The sequence below is a fragment of the Chlorocebus sabaeus genome, chromosome 24 (genome assembly GCF_047675955.1).
Source record: "Chlorocebus sabaeus isolate Y175 chromosome 24, mChlSab1.0.hap1, whole genome shotgun sequence".
NCBI lineage: Eukaryota > Metazoa > Chordata > Mammalia > Primates > Cercopithecidae > Chlorocebus > Chlorocebus sabaeus.
Window position 1 is genome coordinate 42,972,573 of NC_132927.1, and position 20,011 is coordinate 42,992,583.

The 20,011-nt window shown below is 34.2% G+C and overlaps 1 protein-coding gene across 3 annotated transcripts in view; it reads left to right on the top strand.

Moving 5' to 3' along the window:
• GPHN (gephyrin) overlaps positions 1 to 20,011 on the top strand; it is a 740,280-nt gene that overhangs the window by 122,475 nt on the left and 597,794 nt on the right. The window lies entirely within an intron of this gene.

Below are 20,011 nucleotides of genomic sequence, written 5' to 3' on the forward strand. Positions count from 1 at the left end.
TGCTTTGTCACCAGGTTGGAGTGCCGTGGTACGAGCTGGTCACTGTAACCTTGATCTCCCCGGCTCAAGCAATCCTCTCTCCTTAGCCTCCCATGTAACTGGAACTACAGACACACATTACCACACCTCACTAATTTTATAATTTTTTTGTAGAGACAGGGTCACACTATGTTGCCAAGGGTCTCGAACTCCTGGGCTCAAGTGATCCTTCTGCCTTGATCTCCAAAAGCGCTAGGATTACACGCATGGGCCACGATTCCCAGCCATTGTCTTTCATTTTTGGAAAATTTTCATATATTATTTACTTGATCAGCCCCTCCCTCCTTTTTTCTTGTTTTCTTTTTCTGGAACTTCTGTTTGGATGTTAGAGTTTCTCAGTTTCACCTCCAGTTTTCTTAACTTTTCTTTCCTATTGTCTGCGTTTTGTGCTACTTCTTGGTAGTTTCTTTTCCCTACCTTTGTTTTCAAATCTTCTAATGCGTTTTGTGTTTCATTTACATTTTTAAATTTCAAGAATTCTTCCTCCAATGTCTGTTTTTAATAATATCCTATTCTTACATCAAGTACACAATGTGTCAGTCTCCGTCTAGTAAAATTACAGTGTGGTTTTTAAAAGACTCTTCTGTTTTTTCATTGTTTATTCCAAAATCCTTTTTGTTTGTTACTGCATTTAGTTTAATCTATGTTATTTATGATACAAACTTTCTTCATGTATCTTGTGATTCTTATATGCATATTTATATTTAATAGGGAGGCAATAAACATGACTTGGCTTTTCTATGTAATAGGACAGGCCTTGTAACCCAGTGGACTTCATTGTAGGGTTGTTAGGTAGATATCCAGAGGTACTCATAAATGTCACTAACACAGGGTATTTTCTTTTGGGCTGTTTAGTTCTTTCGGAGAAAAACTTTTAACTTTCTACCTGAATGGTATAAACTTGTCTGGCAGTGTTCTTTTAGCCATGTGATGGAAAAGTCTGGGATTCTCACCATTTAGTATGTTAACTTTCAATTAATACCTCTGTTTTTCATAAGGTGCCTCTCCTGTACCATCTATTATGCTTACATAATTATAGAGAACCAGAATCTGTTTAGCAACGGTTGAAATTTATGTTCTATCTTATAGATAGGAAAAGTGAATGGAGCCTAAAATGCAGATATAAGTGCATAAAAGTTATTCTGTTAATTCTTTTCTCTATATTAAATATGATGTTTTTCCAAATTTTGATGTTTTATTTGAAGCCATAATAAACTTTGTTCTAAGGCATTTGGATTCATTTAAGTAATTGGTTTTATTTTATGAAACATTCTAATTCTGATCAAGATTTTCACTGAAGGATGAAGATTTAACAGAAGTGCTAATAGTAATATATTTGAGTTGGTTTTTAGGTAACATGTTAGAAAGAAGATAACTTAATATTTTGAGGATATTTTCCATTTAAATAAAAACAGCAAGAACCGATGTATTAAATTGAATGCTGTGGTTCTAGTTATTGTTTTTCGGATATATTTAATAATTTCTAATGTCTTTTTGGCTTAACACTGGACCTCACAGCTAGGTAATGAGGATGGATGTAGTATATTTGCCTTTCTGTGAATGCCATACTATAAGATTTTTCAGGATATTTTTGTAGTTAAGAGGATAGCATATGAATTGAATGATAGATAATTCAGTTTGAGGTACTTGTAACTGAATTGGATTCACATCTATTGGAGATGAAATTCTCATGGAAAATCAACAACTGATAATGTAAATGAAGAACTTTGTGATCCCACAGATTACAAAAACCGTGCAGTTATCATTTAGATTTTAGGTTTTGACTGCCAGAGATTTGCTTTATTGGGAATGCCTATATTTCATTGTTAGGATTATTATAATTGACTATAGATCTTTTATATAAAATATTCTCATTTGGGGGAATAGAGGATATATAGCAATATATGACTCTTAAAATTGGTATAAATCTAATTAGTACCCATATAATTACCACTGAACTTAAGAAATAAAACATTACAGATAAAATGGAAGTTATCTGTGAATCATTCTCTTCCCAGTAGTAACCCTTATTCTGAATTTGTTGTTTTATATTCCCTGCTTGTTTCACAATTTTATTCTTTTTCTCACATCCAGAATAAATGTAGTCTTGTTTTGCATATCTGAAACTATATTTGAATAGTATCAAACTGGAATATGCTTTTTTTTTCCCCCCTCAACATTGTTTCTGAGATACATTCATTGATGGATCTAGTTTGTTGGAGTATTTTATTGCATGAATGTATCATAATTTATTATTAATTCTCTATTGCTTGTTTCATAATTTTTACTCTTGTGAACAGTACTTCAAAGAATCATGAATAGGTGAAAATTTCCTTGAGGTATTTATTTAGGTATAGAATGGCCAGCATATAGTATATAAACTTTTAAAAATTTTGCTAATTTTTTTGAATTGTTCTTTAAAGTAGTCCCATCAGTTTACTGTCTCATGAGAAATATATGAGGTTTCACAAAGACTTGATATTGTTAGACTTAAAGTACTGATAATCTGATGTGTCTAGATTATATGACATTGAATTATTTTGCATTTTTTGTATTAAGAAATTTTTAAAATGAAGAGCAAATTATTTGTTCTTTCTTTGTCTGTTTTCACTAATAATGGTGTGCTTCTAATAACCTAGTCTGTTTTCCCATTAGTTCATAGTTTTATTAAAGAATCTCTCTTCTACCTACCATTAGATACACCACCCCATTATATAAAGTTCATTTGGTTAGGTTTGTTTTGTGGTAAGCAACTAAATAAAAAATGGAATGTTTTTGTTGTCTTTTTGTGTCCTAAAAATAGTCAGCTCTTGGTAGAGGAAAGAATTGAGCCTGGTGTCTAGGTGATAACAGTAGAATAATGCAGTGAGAGAGTGAAAAATCAGGGATCTAAGTTGTAGAAAATTCAGTTACTAACAGCAATTAACTGAATAAAGAAAATGCAAAGTTATGAAAAACACCACTACTTTGATTATATTATCCTTATAGAATACAGTCATTCATTGCTTAATGATGGGGATGTGTTCTGAGAAATGCCTTGTTAGGCAATTTTGTCATTTACAAACATCATGAAGTACGCTTACACAAACCTAGGTGGTATAGCCTACTACCCACCTAGGCTGTATGGTATAGGCTATTGCTGTCAGGCTACAAACTATACAGCATGTTACTGTACTGAATGAATATTGTAGGCAGTTATAACACAATGACAAGCATTTATATATCTAAACATAGAAAAATGCAGTAAATATGTGGTATGAAAGATAAAAAGTGATATAGGGCACTTACCATGAATGGAGCTTGCAGGACTGGAGGTTGCTTCAGGTAAGTGAGTGAATGGTGAAGGCCTAGGACTTTACTGTACACCACTATAGATTTTTTTAAACAGTGTATACTTAACTACACTAAATGTGTTAAAAGATATTTTTCTTTCTTCAGTAATAAATTTACCTTAGCTTACTTTAACATTTTTAGTTTATAAACTTCTTGACTCTTTTATGATAATGCTTAGCTTAAAACATAAACACGTCGTACAAAAATGTTTTACCTCTGGTAGGCATATGGCTCACACCTATAACCTCATTGCTTTGGGAGGCTGAAGCAGGAGGATTGCTTAATCCTAGGAGTTTAAAACTAGCATGGGCAACATAATGACACCTTATCTATACAAAAAAATAATTTAAAAAATGAGCCAGGTGTGTTGGTGCAACCCTATAGTCCCAGTCACTCTGGAGGCTAAGGAGGAAAGATTGCTTGAGCCCAGAAGTTTCAGGTTGCAGTGAACTCTGATCTCACCACTGCACTCCATCCAGCCTTGGAGACAGAGTAAGACCCCATCTCAAAAAAAAAAAAAAAAAAAAAAATATATATATATATATATATAAAGTATATATACACATATACACACGTATATAAATATATACACAAATATACACATATATGTGTGTATGTATATACACACACGTGTGTGTTTTTTATCTTCAGTCTATAAGTTTTTTTTTTTCTATTTTATCTTTTTACTTTGTAAACTTCTTTGTTAAAAATCAAGACACAAACACTCATTAGTCTAGGCCTACACAGGGTCAGGATCATCAGTATCACGGTCTTCCACCTCCTTGCCTTGTCTTAATAACACCCATGGAGCTGTCATTTTCTGTGATAACAACACCTTTTTCTGAAATACTGCCTGAAGGAACTGCCTGAAGCTGTTTTAGTGTCAACTTTTTTTTTTTTTAATAAGTAGGGGTACACCCTAAAATAATGATGGAAAACATAGTATAGTAAATGCAAAAACCAGTAACATAATCATTTATTACCATTACCAGGTATTATGTCATGTACCTAATTGTGCTATACTTTTTTGTATATGATTGCCACTGCGGTAGGTTTCTTTATCCCAGCATCACCACAGTCATGTAGCAATACCTTTTACTGCTACTTTATGATGGCTGTGAAATCACTAGTTGATAGGAATTTTTCAGCTCCATTATAAGTTTATGGATTCACCATTATATATGCATTTCATTATTGACTGAAACATCACTCTGCAGTGCATGACTGCAATTATACTCTATTATCTCCCTTCTGGGTCCTGATTTTTAAGGTAATTTGAAATTATTTTTTCTGCCTCTCTCTGTTACTATCTGAATTGCTTCCTAAGAAGATTAAGTAAGAGTAAGGACTTTTTCCTGGATATTAACTGTAACATTAGCATGTTATTTTAATTAAATTGGTTTATTAAATATAATGACATAGTTAAATATTGATGGGAGAAGGGAGTAGTCCGTATTACATCCAGAGGAGGGATGGTTCTACTGGAACTTACTGGACAGCTAGATGACAATATGAAGATGTAAGGAATGGGGAAGAGAAGAAAGGGACAAGATAAGAGATGCTGAAAGGTATTCTTAATAGACTTAAGTATTTTACTTGGGTTATGCTCTTTTCTATAATTTTCACTGTCTCATTAGAAGTAGAAAATTTTATAAGTAGAGAATTTAGTAGAAGAAAGGCAGGTAATGTTGTTGAGATGTGTAGGGTCAGATCTATCCTGAAATAAAAAGAATCTGATCACATTTCCTTAGTGACTTAAAATATAAAAACACTAAGGGCGATAGAAATAAATGTCAGAAACAGAAATTGGAAGAAATAAAGAATGGGAAGTTTAATGTTGGCGATTGGTCATCAGAATCCTATTGTTGTTATTTTTATTTATTTATTTTTTGAGACGGAGTCTTGCTTTGTTGCCCAGGCTGGAGTGCAGTGGCGCGATCCACCTCCCTGGTTCACGCCATTCTCCTTCCTCAGTCTCCTTAGTAGCGGGGACTACAGGTGCCCGTCACCATGCCTGGCTATTTTTTTTTTTTTTTGTATTTTTTAGTGGAGATGAGGTTTCATCCTGTTAGCCAGGATGGTCTCGATTTCCTGACCTTGTGATCCGCCTGCCTTGGTCTCCCAAAGTGCTGCGATTACAGGCATGAGCCACCGCGCCCAGCCATCAGAATCCTATTTTAACTTATATTTGTAGATTTTCTTGTCATGCCAGTTAATTACATAGTCTGTTTCTGGTATTTCCTATATTAACTTGATCATAGCTGTCACTGACAAATACTTTTATCTTCAACCTATTTAATGTGTTAATTTTTTTTTTCTTATATTTTATGGAGTGTTTACATGATCCCCTCTTGCTTAACTTTAGTGGACTGTCAGGATTATTGTCCTATGCCCATTTTGCCTATGGTTTTTCTTTAATTGCAGTCGTTCTTTTTTAACAGTGTGTATTTTAGCTCAAAACAAATGTATTTATTATTCTTGATTTTCTTTATTATTACTGAATAACTTCATGTAATTTTTGTTTTTTCCTCACTAGGTCTTTATTTGCAAATGATACTTTTAGATAAGTTTGTATGAGTCTTAAAAAGCTCTTTCTAGGTATAATTAAAACAAGATAGCACCTTTATTTTGAGTATGTAAATAATTCTATTTCATAGATGCAAAGCTAGCTTGTGTTTGCAGAAGACAATATTGCCATAGTGAAGTAATTTTAAAGTAAAAATTGACAACTAGACTAGGTGTGTAGGAGGATTTCTTATTGTATTAAGGCTAATACTGTGCCAAGTATATTTTTTATTTTTTGATGAATTATGTTATAAATTAATTTTTATTAGTATTTCTACTTTACATATTTTCTATATTAATTTCCCACTGAAGAATCATCATTAACATTTTTCTGCAAGTGATTTCTGAATCTATTTCTAACCCTGAACAGTTTCTTATCTCTTATTGACTTCTAAACATTCATTTTTTTCTTTTTAAATCTTGCTATTGCTTCAAATTCAGGTTGTTGGAGCTCTTTATTATCCTTCTCTTCTGCTACCTTGTTCCCAATCCAGCTACCCCACCTAATTTCCTATTTATATCATTGGTATTATTATTTTTCTGATCATTAAAATAAATGTTTGTTGAAATTGAGATTTTAATCCTGCTAACTCTAAGATCTTTGGGAAATTAAGTTAATCTCTTCAAGTTTCATTATCTTGTCTATAAAGAGGGGAGAGCAATGTTTCATGACATGAGATTGGCAAAATAACTAGATTAAATGAGATAATGTAAGTGATGCACTTGGAACAGTGCCTGTCTCAGCAAACGATAGTTGCCCTGTCGGTATTTGGGATCAAAAGCTCATAGTTGTTTTTGATACCTTTCTTCTCTAAACCCTCTGTATTGCATTTTTCATCAAATTTTGATAATCTCAGCTTTATAATGTTCACATATATTTGATTTTATTGTATTCTTTTAGCTGAAATCTTGACAGGCGCATATTTGCAGTACATTAATGTAAAAGTTGACTTCCTTACAGATTTGTTTTCATACTTTCCTTCCTTATAATATATGTATTTTTTCTTTTTTGAGTTGGAGTTTTGCCCTGTCGTCCAGGCAGAGTGCAGTGGCGTGTTCTCAGCTTACTGCATCCTCCTCCTCCTGGGTTGAAATGATTCTTCTGCCTCAGCCTCCCGAGTAGCTGGGACTACAGGTGTGCGCCACCACAGCTGGCTAATTTTTGTGTTTTTAGTAGAGATGGGGTTTCACCATGTTGGCCAGGCTGGTCTCGAACTTCTGACTTCATGATCTGCCTGCCTGGGCCTTCCAAAGTGCTGGGATTACAGGCGTGAGCCACTGTGCCTGGCCCTTTATAATACATTCTGTGTATTCTAGTCAGATAACTTTTTCTAATATTCCACGTTTGTTATTCCATGTATCTGCTAAGAAAGAACAACAACAACAACAAAGGAATTGTTCCTTATTGTGTTATTTCGCTTAATGGAACCATTCATTCCATCCAGTTTGGTCTACTTACTCAAAGGCTATTACCATTCTTCTTTCTGGGCCCTTGCTTAGGCCAGGCCTTCTTCACGATGTCATTCAAAATGTATGATGTTTCTTGTACTTATTTCCAATTTAATTGTATACTGCCTTGTGTAGTTCTTATATTACTGTTTTCTGTCAGTATTAAATTGAATCATACCCTGTCACATCATAGTTTTGTTTTATTTTCTATTGTAATTTAACTTCCCAATTAGGCCATTTTCTTTTCTAAGGTGTACATTCTCTTATACTTTTTATCTTCTTTGAATTCATTTTGTTATTCTACATATGTACTTCAATTTCTTATCAGAAAAGTAGCACAATTTGAGTTTGAAATTTACTTTTAAAATTATAATTAATGAACATAGTACTTTATTAAAGATTCAACAAGAAGTGTTTTATTTAACTGGTAGGCAAACTGTTTCTTTTCTATTTCCATAAATTAGTTTTACCAATCTTTAACCTTACATAAATGGAATTTTGCATTTTACTGTGTACCCTTTGTGTTTTGCTTCATTTTAGTTTTTTTGAGATTTGTGCTATATATAGTAAGTACTGCATTCTTTTTCATTGCTGAATAGTATTCCAGTGTATGTGGATTTTATAATTTTATACATTCTCAGTTGAAGGGACAGCTGGATTTTTAATGATTTTTTGCTGTTATTAATAGGGTTGCAGTGAATATTCCTGTACAGATATTTTTGGTTAGCTACATTTTCATTTCTTTTGAGTAAATACTTAAGTGTGACTTGCTGGATTATATGGTAAGTTAAACATCTTTGTCCAGACTGTCACAAAGGTGATGCTGTACTCTTCCCATTGTATCCCATCAGATTGCTTACTATTTTGGGTTTCTCTCATTACTAATGATGTTTAAAAATTTAAATGTAAGACTTGAGACTGTCAGACTACTAAAAGAAAACATTGCAGGATGCTTTAAGACATTGGTCTGGGAAAATATTTAGTTTCTGGATTTTCTTTCTTTTTTTTTTTTAATATCTATCTCTGTTTAACTTCACATTCAGGTCATGAAATGTTTTCCTGGTTTTAAAATTATTTATATGTGTTCTTTTGTATCTTGTAGAGATCATTATTATAAACTCATTTTCAGACATTTGACATATTTTCTTTTCTTTGGAGTCTGTTACTGGATAATTACTGTGTTCTTTGGAGGTGTCATGTTTCCCTGCCTTTTCATATTTCTTGTTCCCTTACATTGATATTGTGATATTTGCACATCTGGTGTAACTGTCACTTCTTTTAATTTTATGGAGTAGCTTCTGTAAGGAAAGACTTTTTCCTTAGATGTAGCTATAATGTTTGTTGGGTAGAATGTTTTCGCATTGGTTCTAGGTGATTGCAGTGGTGTAGTTTTTGTATCATTACTTCAACTGGAATCAACAACTGCAGTGTCTGTGATTTCCTTAGTGGCTTAGCCTGCAGTTGTTTGTGGAGATTGTGGTGAGACTTTGGTGGGGAAGGAGTCATCAGGCAGACTGATCCTCAGGCCTCTAGGTGTCACATGCGGGCACCAGCAGTAGTGGTTGTGTGTCCTGGGTGAGCCAGTCTTCAGATCCTAGGTGGGGAGCCACTGGTAGCAGTGACAGGCCCTTCCTGATTGGCCCTCACATCCCTGGGCCAGGCTACACAGATTCTGGTAGTGGTACTGGTGGGTGGGTCTTCAGGTGCCCAGGCATCGGTGTGTGTTGGCGACTGGCCAGTCTGGCTGGTCCCCAGGCTCCTGGGTGAGGTGTCCAGGAGCCAGCTATAAGATTGCTGTTTTTTCAATTAAATATTAAGAGCCTGTCTTAAGCTGTGTGGTGTGGCCTTCTTCACTCCTGCTGCGGATTTACCACCATTGTTTATTAGATTGTGACAAGCTCACTAACGACTATTAGATATGTACCTGTTTTTACTGTATATTGCTGTGTAACAATGGTGGCTTAAAACAGCAATAGTTTATTATCTCTTTCAGTTATATAGGTGGACTGGATGTAGGCTGATAGATTTGTATCCGTCTCTCATGTGGTGTCTGCTGGATAGCTGGGGCATCTAAAATGGCCTTACTCACATGGTTAGCAGTTGGTGCTTGTTGCCAGCTAGAACTCAGCTGGAGCTGTTGACAATGTTCACATGTTCTCTTGAACGTGGGCTCTTTATATGATTGTTTGGGCTGTGCTCACTACATGGGACCTAGATTCTAAACAGAAGTATTATAGATGACCAATTGGTAGCTGCAGTTTTCTTAAGACAAATCCTTAGATATTACACTGCCACATTCCATTGGTCAAAAGAGGTCATAGAGCCATTTACAGGTGTGGGAAAGTCATGCTGAAAAAGAACATGTGGGATGAGATAATATTGTGGCCCTTTTAAGAAATATAATTTACTTAATTTGAAATTTCCTGTGAAATTTTGAAACTTACTTTGAAACTTTGAAAGAGTATTAGCAATTTTCCAAATAGTTTAACTTAATTATTAACCGTATTCAAACTTCACAGAAGCCAGTATACAAAGGGAAATCCCAGATTTAAGTGATGAGTTTATATACCATTGTTTAACTGGCCTTCTGAGTGATCCTGCGTGATTGATAATCTACACTACTGTCTCTCTAGCAGAAGACAGACTCGGTAAGGAAATGTTTTAAGTGGGTGTAATTCTGATATCTGCCATTACAAAAACAACAACAAAAAAGCAAATATTTCTTATTTCTTACCAGTGAAAGAAAGGAGTAAGGCATACTGGTATTCCTAGCATTGTGATACTCAAAATGTCAGTTTTTCAGGCTTTTGTGTTTTAGTAAGGGAAACACTCAAAGAAAAAATTTATGTGAGTTTTCAGGCTGTTTACTTACATTCTTAAGAAAAAGTGACTATAGACCAGACGCGGTGGCTCACACCTGTAATCCCAGCACTTTGGGAGGCCGAGGTGGGCAGATCACGAGGTCAGGAGATCGATACCATCCTGGCTAACACGGTGAAACCCCATCTCTACTAAAAAAAAAAAAAAAAAAAAGAAAAAGTGATTTTAGATCTTTTCAAAGATTTGTCTAATGTGTATTTGTTCATATTTTAATTTTTAAATGTAATTTCTAACTGGTAAATTTTCCTTAAAATATAAATTGCTCCCTGGATATTTGTTCATTATTTTGCAAAGTAAAAACCCCATTACAGTTTCATTTAATAAATATTAAGTACAATATTGGTACCCCTTATTGGCTTATATAAATCATATAAACAAGTGGCTGTTTATAGATTCTTTTATTTTAGCTGCCAGTAAGAAGCCTGCCATGATTTTTTTGTGTCTTTGAATTCCCTATCTTACCTGCCAGCTCTAGTATCTATTATTGGTAGCCATAAAAAATACTGACAATATAGAACAGATTGAATTTTCTTAAATTTATCACATAGATATACCATATGACCTAAAAAAGTTAATGTGATTACAAAGATAGCTAAATTTATACTCAGTCAGCAGATTCCTTTGTTTGGCTGTGTCTCCAAGATAAAAATAAAATAATAAAATAAAAAACTATAATTGAGTTATAATAGTTTACTGACTGAAATTTAACTTCAGCCAAGCTTTAAAAAATTACACAATTTATATCAGTACATCTTTATATTATGCTCTATAGATGACTCCGTGATAAGTGTTGAATATGGATTTCAGAGGATCCCAAATGACACACACACATACACATTATTGTATTAAAATGTCAGATTGGTAAGGACCCTGTAGAAATCAGGATGCTTGCAACATGGATTTCAGCAAAGTTTCTGAAAAGATAATAAACAAACAAGCTGGTTTGTAGAATATATAATAAGGCTTTAAAAACACAATTCGGTTTTAACGTGGCCAGTTGATAAATTGCCAAATAGTAAATAATCTGGATTTTCTATTATCTTGATTTTTAACTATTTTGATTCAGGTATTTCTTTGTAATGAAATTTTTGGCAAATTAAAATTTCACAACACTACTCTTAGAACAGGATATAGGAATTTCCTCAGTTAACACCTGGACTCCTTTGTCAGATCTAACTGTAGTCGTAAGTATTTGCCTTGGTTACTTTGATGCTGCAGTCCTTGGTATGTACGATTTCCAAGGAATTGAAGAATAAGTTTAAGAATCTTGTCACTTTATTTAGCTTGGTTCTTCAATTCATTGGATATTGATATTAGGATTTTGGTCTTTAGAATATAGGGTGTGACTTATAGTTTGACTTATAGTTAATAGGTTATACATGGACATACTTAAATCTCTAATGATATGCCTTTGCACTTAGGATAAAATACAAAATCTTTGCAGTTATGTAACCCGGATTTTTAAATTTCACGTTAGTTATCTTTACAAATTTTTATATCTTTCCACCTTATAATAAACATGAAACATTAATAGATTCAGGGAATTAAATCTTTTTCTTAAGAAGATAAGACCGGGCGCGGTGGCTCACGCCTGTAATCCCAGCACTTTGGGAGGCCGAGACGGGCGGATCACGAGGTCAGGAGATGGAGACCATCCTGGCTAACACGGTGAAACCCCGTCTCTACTAAAAATACAAAAAAGTAGCCCGGCATGGTGGCGGGTGCCTGTAGTCCCAGCTACTCGGGAGGCTGAGGCAGGAGAATGGCGTGAACCCGGGAGGCGTAGCTTGCAGTGAGCTGAGATCGGGCCACTGCACTCCAGTCTGGGCAACAGAGAGAGACTCTGCCGTCTCAAAAAAACAAAACAAAACAAAACAAAACAAAAAACCAAGAAGATAAGATTAAAATTTTATCTCATCAGAAAATATAATTTTAGGGTACTAACCAGTAAAATATAGATAAGGAATGAGACAACCTATAGATAAGCTTTACCTGCTTTATTAATTCTAATGCATGCTAGAGATTTTTTTATTCTTTGAGTTTCAGGAAGTTAAATTAGTTCCTGTATCTCATAAGATAGTATTATAGTTTGTGAGAAAGTTCTAATTTAACAAACACTTAAAAGGACTACCATGTTTAAGGCATTTTCCTAAGTTCCAGAAATATAGTGTAGCTGAAAAATCAAAATCATAATGTATATTGTACATTATGAATATGTATAATACAGTGTAATGGGTAGAATAATGGAGGCATGCATAAAATACAGTGGGAAAACTGGTAAGTATGAGGTTAATTTTGTTTGTTGCTCTCTGACAGAAATCTTAGAAAGTTAGTGGCCTTTAACCCTCAGTACACCACCAAGGTCCATTGGATTCTGACTTACTTTTGAGTTTCTGTTTTTGAGCAATTCTGAGATTTTATAAGGATTGATATTTTATGACTTTTATTATTTTCTAGGGCTCTTCCAAAGAGCAAAGAGAAAAATTGTTTATTTTTGTATATATATATGTATTTTTAAATTTTATATTTACCACCTAGATCTGTTGGGCCTCTTTATAAATCTGTGATGTTTTTGTATCATAATGTTCCTGTATTTTCTCTATCTTGAAACATTTTGCTGTTTTATTGTTACTAGAATTATTTCATCATTACTTATCAGCTATCTTCAACTGTCCTTAAATGGGAGGCTGAGGCAGGTGGATCACTTGAGGTCAGGAGTTTGAGACCAGCCGGGCCAACACAGTGGAACCCTATCTCTACTAAAAATACAAAAATTAGCTGGGCGTGGTGGCACATGCCTGTAATCCTAGCTATTCAGGAGACTGAGGCAGAAGAATTGCTTGAACCAGGGAGGCAGATGTTGCAGTGAGCTGAGATCGCACCATTGCAATCCAGCCTGAGGGATAAGAGGGAAACTCCATCTCAAAACAAGAACAAGAACAACAACAAACAATGAAATAAAATAATAGGAAAATGGGAGAATGATGAAATCATCTAGAACGGTAATGCAGTAGTTGAATAAATGGTCACTATTGCTTTATCTTTTAGTTTTATCAAGTTGCCCAAAATATTGCATGCTCTTTCATGAGTATATAAATAAAAGAAGATGAGAGACCCCATCTTTGTGATCTCCTTTTACCTTTCGTTGAACACAGTTGAGAATTCAGAATTTTTAATTTTCTTTTTTTTTTTTCAAACTTTTTTTTTTGGTGGGGGGTAAATTTTCCCTTTAATTCTTCTTTTCCATAATGACAAAGATATGAAAATTGACAAAAGACTTTAATATTTACTAGTCAAATCAGACATCAGATTAGAAGCAGATTCTCATAGTGAGTCATCAGATGACACTACCCAAGATGCTTTTCTTCAGACAACTATCAATGTGTGAATAATGTATTTCTCAAAACAAAAAGCAGGTAATAATATTCACATTCAGTTAGTGAAGAATGAGAAGGACCTGCTCACACAATATTTTGCAGAAAGAACCTGGACCATCCCATTTTGCTAAAAGAATAGGTAACATATTCTTTAATCTTTTTTGATTTTGTGCTCAGGTTTATTATATGTGGTTCCTAAGTGGACAAATACTGAAGGTAAATATATATATATATATATGCATAGGTGACTAGAAGGAAACAGATAATGTAGAAATGAAAAAAGTATTAATTGGTAATTATAAGTGGTGTTATAAGTGTAAAAATGAAACTGTTTTGCATTTATCGAACAAAGAAGATGGCCATTTTCTCTTCATCAAAACTGTAAGCTAAAGGTTTAAAAAAAATTCATCAGGTGTGCTGTATTTTGATGATGTCAGTTCAAGAAGAACCAGAATAATGATAAGTTAGATCCAATTAGGGATGTATTTGACATCTGGAATCAATATTTACAAATATTATCTCTGGTTCATACATGACAATTGATGAAGCGTTAGTAGCATTTGGGAGACATTGAATACATATACATTCAAAACCAAAACTTTCTGATGAAATTTCACTGCTCCTTTATGTTTACTTCTGCAATATAAAATGACTTGAACATAAAAATAAAATTACGTAGTCCATCTGACCCAGCTGGTGAATGGTGATGACTATTTTTTCTGTTGTTTGGAAAGTTAAGCTAGACCTTGAAACGTATATTAAAGTTTGGCAAATAAAAGGCAGAGGTAAGAGAATAGCTGGAAATATGTATGTGTGTACCCCCCCACATATATATAATATATAAATTATAGATTATAGTATATAAAATTTGTATATCTAAATTGATTTATAAGTTTGTACATTTACAAATTTTAACAGATATATACATATGAAATTTTATCTGAAACTAAAGCTTGCCATTGGGAGATTTTATATATAAATGTAAGTAGTGCTCATCATATTTGTGTTTAGAAAGTAACTCTGGGTATTCATTGGAGGTTAGGTTAGAGAAAATATTAAATATAGGGATTTAATGAAGGATCACAGATGACATAGACTGGAGTAAGGGATTTGTAATAAAGAAGCTGAAACACCTAGGTGCAATGGATCATATTCTTTTGTTCATTCCTGAATTGATGTGTGATAATTTTTTGTGGCCTATGAAATGGTTTTGGGCTGAGCGTGGTGGCTCATGCCTGTAATCCCAGCACTTCGGGAGGCTGGGACAGGCGGATCACTTGAGGTCAGGAGTTTGAGACCAGCCTGGCCAACATGATGAAACTCCATTCGTGCTAAAAATACAAAAAATTAGCTGGGCATGATGGCACGTGCCTGTAATCCCAGCTATTCGGGAGGCTGAGGCAGGAGAATCGCTTGAACCTGGGAAGCGAAGGTTGCAGTGAGCCGAGATTGCGCTGGTGCACTCCATCCCAGGCAAGAGAACGAGACTCTGTCTCAAAAAAACAACAATAACAACAAAAATGAAATGGTTTTGGAAGACATTTACAATAGTTTATTTCCTAGGTCACATTAAAATGAATATGAAATGATATGAATTACTTAACAGTGTTTTTATCTTTGGGGTTTTTTAAGTGTACCACTATCTTATTATACTGTGAAATGTCCAAAGTGCTACTAGTACTTTTGTTTGAGGCAAAGATTATTCAGAGACTAAGTTTGACCTTGAACATCACCTTGGATTTAATACAGGCTTTCAAGTAAATATTTGATTTTAGGAAAACCTATGTGTTGAGACTTTCCTTCCAAGTAGAACGGAGTAACTCGTAGCAAATTAGTACTTCTACTTAGAGCAATGAGAAAATGAAGATAAAATATACACGTCACTATTCTGTAGCAGAGTTGACCTTGGGGATGTATTTCAAGTCTCAGTTGCATCTGTAGTAAAGCTTATTTTTCCTCTGTTTTGTCCTAATTATATTGGTGATCACATTCAATATAAATGGACTAATTATTGCAATTGAATCACTAAGCTTGTCAGGCTATATAAAACAAGTAAAACCCAATTATGTACTGCATTCAAGAGCTACATCTTAAATTAAAAGGGAGGATGAAGCTAAAAGGATGAACAGATACACTGTATGCTAACACTGAAAGGCAAACTGGTGTAGCTACTATATCCAATAAAGTAGAATATAAGATAAAGACTAAATATAGGTGGTCCATAACATATGATGGTTCAACTTACAGTTGTTTGACCTTACAGTGGTGCAAAAATGACACACATTCAGTAGAAGCCATGCTTTGAATTTTGATCTGTCTCTAGGTTAGTGAATGTAATAGAATACTCTCTTGCAGTGTTGGGCAGTAGCAGCAAGCTGCACCTTCCACTCAGCCAAGCAGTCATGAGGGTAAATAACCAATATGCTACAGTATATGAAATGTATTTTTGACTTAACAATATTTTTCACTTACAGTGGGTTTCTCAGGATATAGCCTCATCGTAAAGTTAGGAGAATTTGTATAAAAGATGGATGTTTTATAATAATAAAAGGGTAATTGTATCAGAAAGTTTTCACAATCCTGAATCTGCATGCACATAGTGAGACAGTGTATATAAAGCAAAAATTTATAGAAGCAAAAGAACTGGACAAATCCCCAAACACACTGGGAGAATTTATGATGCTGTCAGTAGTACCAACCATCAATAGCTGATAGAACAATAGACGACAAAAAAAAAAAAAAAAGAGAGAGAGAGAGAGAGGTAGAGCATGTTTTTACAGCAAGAGTAATAAGTGACTTAATTTACAACTATATAACATTTCACTGGAAAATATGAGAGTACACATTCTTTTGAAGTTCAGATGGAAGATTAACCAAAATTGGCCAAATAGGGGATATAGATCTATAGGTATAAAGATTCAGTGCTGTCAAAATGTCAAATAGGTTTTGGGTTTTTTTAAAGTAAAAAAAATGACTATCTTCTGAAATTTGTTTAGAAATTCAAAGGATCATGGATAGTCAAGGCAATCTTAAGGAGTAACAAAATAACTGTAAGAGTACCAATTGCCATCATTTTCTGTAACACAATAGTAAAGTTATTAAAAACAATGGCATTGGTGCAAGAATAGGCTAGTGTAACAGGAGAGAGTATCCAGTGTGGTAGGCAGAATAATGGCCTTCAAAGATATCCAGCCCTAGTTCGTGGTACCTGTGAATATGTCACATTATAAGGCAAAAGGAACTGTGCAAAGACAGTTAAGGTTACAAACAGTTAAGATAGAGAAATTATCTTAGGTTATCTGGGTGGGCCCAGTCTAATCACATGAACCCTTAAGAGCAGAGAAGTTTTTCTAGCTGAAAGCAGAATAGAGATGCAGCAGAGTGGGAGTCATCGATTCCAAGCACGAGAAAGATTCTATGCACTATTATTGGTGAGATTTAAGGGCCTATGTAAAAGACTGGAGAGAGGCCTCTGGTTGCTGAACATAGCCTCTAGCTTAAGTCAGCAAGGAAATAGGGACCTCAATCCTATAACCAAGGGAACTGAAGAAACTGGACTCTGTGAAGTAGAATCTTCACTGAGCCTTCGGAGTAAGAGCTCAGAAGGCAGACATTTTGATTTTTTTTTTTTTTTGAAACTGGGAATAGAAAAATTAGCTGAGCTAACCTGGACTTTTGACTTGTAAATTGTGAATAGTAAAGTTGTGTTGTTTTGAGCTGCAAAGTTTGTGCTAATTTGTTACAGAAGTAAAAGAAAACTATTACTTCCAGGGACAGATCTGCATATATGCTACTACCTGGTTTATGACTGATCTTTTTAGGTATAATGGAGAAAAGAATTTGTTTTCAATTCAATATCCTTATAGAAAATACGATTACTGACATACATAAAAATCCATTTTAGGTACATCATAGATCCAAATATGAAAGATTTAAAAAATAAAGCTTTTAGATGGAAACATGGGAGAATATCTTCGTGATCTTGGGTTAGGCAAGGATTTCTTAAATAATAATCGGAAAAATTGATACATTGGATCACATTAAAAATAAGAACTTTAGAAATAATCTAAAAACTGAAAGGTAAATCATAGAATGAAGGAAGATACTTGTAATACATATATCCAACAAAAGACTCATATTCAATAACCCAATTTTAAAAATGAATAAAAGACTTGAAAAGGCACTTCACAAATAGTATATGGTCAATATGAACATGAAAAGGTACTCAACATAAAAAATCATTAGGGAAATGCAAATTAAAAGCACAGCAAAATATTTCTAGACACCCACCAGAGTGGCTAAGTCAAATGATGCCATTTCGAAGTGTTTGTAAGGAAGTTGTGTAGTTGGATATCTGATATACAAATTGGTACTACGACTTTGGGAAGCTGGGAGTGTTTAAGCCTGAACATATATGTTATCTGTTACCCAGGAATTTTAGTTGTAGGTGTATATCTAACAGGAAAGTTTGCTTAAGTTTACCAAAGGACATGTGCAGGAATGTTGATAGTAGGACTATATATAATGGCCTAAGTTGGAAACAATCCAAATGTCTACTTATAGTAGAATGGATAGCTAAATCATGGTACATTCATATCATGGTATACTGTACAATGAGAATGAACAGCATACAATTAAATTTAAACATAGATGAATCTCATAAACTTAATGTTCTGCAAAGGCATCAGATACAAAAGGAATCCTATGGTATGATTCATTTTTATGAAGTTCAGAAACAGACAAAATTAATATATAGTGTTAGAAGTCAGTATTTCTTTCTGTTGTGGGTAGAACAATGACTGGGAGAAAGTATGAGGGGAGTTTTATTTTATTTTTTTAAATCAAAGATTTAGACACTGACTGCTTTCAAGTTCTATTTGTATTTGAGGAATTGGTGTTTTCACTCTTTATTCTTTTTCTTCTTTTTATGTAGATAATAACTATAGTTAATTCCCTGTTTTACTTCGATCAGCTTAATAATACTGATTATGTACGCCTTTACTTGAGTCTTGTACCTGTGCCAACCAGATAGATAGGAAAAGTATATGCATAATGAAAGGCAGCCGGCCGGGCGCGGTGGCTCAAGCCTGTAATCCCAGCACTTTGGGAGGCCGAGACGGGCGGATCACAAGGTCAGGAGATCGAGACCATCCTGGCTAACACGGTGAAACCCCGTCTCTACTAAAAAATACAAAAAACTAGCCGGGCGTGGTGGCGGCGCCTGTAGTCCCAGCTACTCGGGAGGCTGAGGCAGGAGAATGGCGTAAACCCGGGAGGCGGAGCTTGCAGTGAGCTGAGATCCGGCCACTGCACTCCAGCCTGGGCGACAGAGCCAGACTCCGTCTCAAAAAAAAAAAAAAAAAAAAAAAATGAAAGGCAGCCAACTGAGATTTATTTACAAGTGATAGCTTAATTCTTTGGGGGCTTTACATTACTTTTTTCAATTAATCAGTTTTTTGCTTTCTTGTCTGTTAATTGGAGTTTACTTCTAAAGCTGCCTGTCCTTTGTTAACATTTGGATTTCTCTATTTAATTATTTAGGTTTGGGATTAGTTCTGTAAAATTCACAGAACACCTTATGTTAAACTTGAGTTTGGGAACAAGTAATTACAAGTTATATTAAGATTGTAAATGATCTGTATACTGCAGACGTTCTTCTCAAATTTCTCTTTAAGTATGTCTAAATTACAACGTAAACCAGTGGTTTAGTATACTTTTTTAGAGACTGATGATGCTTTGTAAGACTAATTTTATTCTCTACCCACATTAGTATCTTCTCTGATTGCCTTGATGAAATTAGATAAACCTTTAACTGTGCCACCCACCACCAAAGATGTTTCACTTTTCCTTATATCCTTTTAAGGGAATTTATCACAACGTCAAAGCAGGAAAAATAGTAATAAACATAGTTATAGAAATAATAACAGCAAATGGTTATAACATGTTAATCAGTATTTTAAGCACTTTGTTGACTTATTTAATGTATGAAACAACTCTGAGAGAGGTGTGATTGTTAGCTTAATTTTAAACATGAGAAAGACAGTCTCAGACCAGAGGTTAACTAACTTGCTGAAGGTCACACATCTATTAAATGTATGTGCCAGAATTAAATCCAGATTACCTAATCTTTGTCCTTAACCGCTGTGCCAGTAAAAGACTGATAAGGAGATTTTCAAAGTTAAAATTCAGTCACTAAGTAAACAAATCTGGGATTTTTTACAAGTTTTTCAAAGTTTTGAATAAGCTGATGGTTATATGTAAATAGTATAATTTTTACGTAAATTCTTTTATAATTGCATATTTAAAATACTAATTTAAATTTTATAGTAAGGCATGTAAATGTTGTTTACCATACTATTTCATGTTTG